Source organism: Notothenia coriiceps, unplaced genomic scaffold, assembly GCF_000735185.1.
Source record: "Notothenia coriiceps isolate Sejong01 unplaced genomic scaffold, NC01 NC01_scaffold00022360, whole genome shotgun sequence".
Taxonomy (NCBI): domain Eukaryota; kingdom Metazoa; phylum Chordata; class Actinopteri; order Perciformes; family Nototheniidae; genus Notothenia; species Notothenia coriiceps.
In genome coordinates this window covers 269-3,396 of record NW_011355061.1, presented here as the reverse complement: position 1 = coordinate 3,396, position 3,128 = coordinate 269, and the positions used below count along the sequence as shown (strand labels likewise).

At 37.3% G+C, this 3,128-nt stretch overlaps 1 long non-coding RNA gene across 1 annotated transcript; it reads right to left on the bottom strand.

The window, feature by feature from the left end:
* Nucleotides 1-983: 983 nt before the first annotated feature.
* LOC104953948 (uncharacterized) lies at nucleotides 984-2,914 on the bottom strand. The gene is made up of 2 exons (XR_799276.1): nucleotides 2,594-2,914; nucleotides 984-2,021 (listed from the first exon to the last, which is right to left on the bottom strand). It is a non-coding gene; the product is annotated as an uncharacterized lncRNA (long non-coding RNA).
* Between the last annotated feature and the right edge of the window lie 214 nt (nucleotides 2,915-3,128).

The window sequence follows — 3,128 nt, the reverse complement described above, 5'->3', positions numbered from 1 at the left end:
AAAGTCACTAAAGGTATTAAATACATGTAGTGGAGTAAAGTACACCATGTACCTCTGAACTGTAGAGGAGTAGAAGTACACCATGTACCTCTGAACTGTAGTGGAGTAGAAGTACAAAGTAATATAACATGGAGTAGCATTTTGACAATTGTTCTTCAGTATTCCCATTTAATGCAACATATACTTTTACCTCTAAGTGTTGGAGGCAGATAAAGTCAGTCATGGTTTTTCCTGCAGCATTTGAATGCAGCATGTGTCGCTGGCAGACTAACCTCTCATTAAAGTGAAGGGCTGACATTACTCAGGGAAAACTAATATGTATCCTCTGCACAAACTCCTGCTTTGACAACACAGAGATTACGTTTTGAGAAGAGGAATTACATTATAAAGAGGCAGAGAGAAAACTATTATTCACAGTCAGTGGATCCTGAGAGGACAGCGCCTCCTGGTGGTGGAAGACATAATCCACAACATAATAAAGACAGGAACCAAAGAGTGAAGTTAATATGATTTATTAAAATCTTTACACAGTGAGTTAATTCAGGCGTAATACATGATCCGGATATATTGAAACGATATGACTGATTAAAGCATTTAAATAACAACCAATTAATTCAAACAAAACTCAATTAATAAGTTAGATAACACAGATTTATCTTCCCCCTCTGACACACACACACACACACACACACACACACACACACACACACACACACACACACACACACACACACACACACACACACACACACACACACACACACACACAGTCCTGTTCCCCAAAACACTTTCAAGTATCTTCTGCAAAGGTACGGAGGCCCAGGAGTGACAATAATAATTAAAATATTAATAAATTAAGGCTTTAATTGTATTACATTAGTATAGAAAGCATTACATTTGTAATATTTAAGACAAACATTAATACTTTCCAGACTAAAAACTACAGATCAATTTAAAATAATGTTTACGCTGCTCTTGAGTGATTTTTTTTTTTTTTCATTTTTTCTCAACAGGGCTGTTTCTAAAAGATATGAGTACTGTGGCGCTGATCTTGCTTATAAGATATATCAATTAGTAGCCGTGGACGTAAACAACAACAACAACAACAACAACAACAACGTGACGTCGGAGCTCCGTGTAAACAAAGCTGCCGTCTGACGCTCTGTTTGATACTCAGATTTCTGGAGGAATTATAAAAAATTTGAGGAACAGAAATATTGTTTTCTGGCATCACTTTAACATTTTACGGGAACAAATCTCGCTAGTAGTTATCGAATAGTATAACTAGTAGTTAACGACTAGTATAATATAAATGTATTTCTTGATTCAAATGAGAGGACATGCCCTTACGTAATCATCATTTCACTTCTTCCCAAAAAAAACGAAATTCATACCTCAGCATTCAACAAGTCATGCATTTGTGTGTTAATTAATCAATACCATGCCCACACGTTATTTAATTATTATGAAAGCTAATTTAACACGACTCAGCTCAATTCTACCTCTAAATTAAACATGTTTGATTTTTTGCTGTTTTGTCACTCCCGGGCCTCCGTAGTCATGAATAATAAAATTCCCAAAAACATAGTAAATATGATGTTTTACGGCCACAGAGAAAACAGCAACACCACGTGGATAATATCCAAAGTGCACGACGACACTCTGTTCTATTAACAGCCGACATAAAGGGAACAGGTGAAGGCACAGGAAGCTGAGTACACTTCTGTTAGCGTGATATATATTCACTTTAAATATGGCAGCGAGAGTGGAGTATTAATACAAAAAAAACATCATATTTCCACGATGCAAACTAACCGGAGTTTCCATACAGCGCCATGCGTCGGTTACAGAGATGCAGGTTTTCTTCTACGACATTCAGACTGCTTTGGTTTATTCCTAAAAAGGGGGTTATTTACAGTAAACCAGTGCAGGGGCAGGGGCTCCTTTTATTTGAAGAAACCGGAAGACCCTCTCGGAGGACCCATCAGCATGCGGGCCTGGTTCTTGTGAGTGATGTGGATCTGGAATAAGAAGAAAAGTCCCGTTTGTTAAAATATAATAAATTCATAAACACAATTCTGAGTTTTAGAAAAGCATTTAAAGCATAAAAAATGTGTGTTGTTGTTTTTAAACCTGGATTTAATTGGTTCAGTATTTAACGAAAGCTCTGAGATATATTGATATAATCAGTAATGTGGATATCATGACTGAGTGGTTCAAGCAGTTTGAATTCAGTATTTAAAATTGTAATCATCAAAATAAAAATAATTTAAAAAAACAATTAAATTCATTTCAGTTTACAAAAGTAAAATGTAAGAATAACAATGTTTTTAAAAAGGAAAGAAAATGTTTAATCATTTTCAAATATTCCAAATAAATATTTAATTAAAAAAAAATGCATTTAATTATATTCCAAAAAACAAAAAACAATTAAAAAGTTTAATTCATTTCTAAAAATAAAATAAAAATAAATTCAGCCATGAGAATTAAAAACACTTTAATATCACTAAGCTTTGTGGTTCCAGATCTGTTCACATCTACCGTTATTAATAATTAGAAAATAAAAAACTGTGAGTGTCATGTTAGTGTTCACCGTGCAGGGAGGCTGCATCCACGGCTCCCCGTCGATCTGCATCGGCAACGCCTTCTTCACCCTGAGGGAGCAAAAGATCCACAGCAGAGGGTCAGATCAACAGAGGGTCAGATCAACAGAGGGTCAGATCAACAGAGGGTCAGAACAACAGAGGGAAGATCCACAGAGGGTCAGATCAACAGAGGGTCAGATCAACAGAGGGTCAGATCAACAGAGGGTCAGATCAACAGAGGGTCAGAACAACAGAGGGTCAGATCAACAGAGGGTCAGATCAACAGAGGGTCAGATCAACAGAGGGTCAGATCAACAGAGGGTCAGATCAACAGAGGGTCAGATCAACAGAGGGTCAGATCAACAGAGGGAAGATCCACAGAGGGTCAGATCAACAGAGGGTCAGAGGGTCAGATCAACAGAGGGTCAGATCAACAGAGGGTCAGATCAACAGAGGGTCAGATCAACAGAGGGTCAGATCCACAGAGGGTCAGATCAACAGAGGGTCAGAACAGAGGGTCAGATCAACAGAGGGTCAGATCAA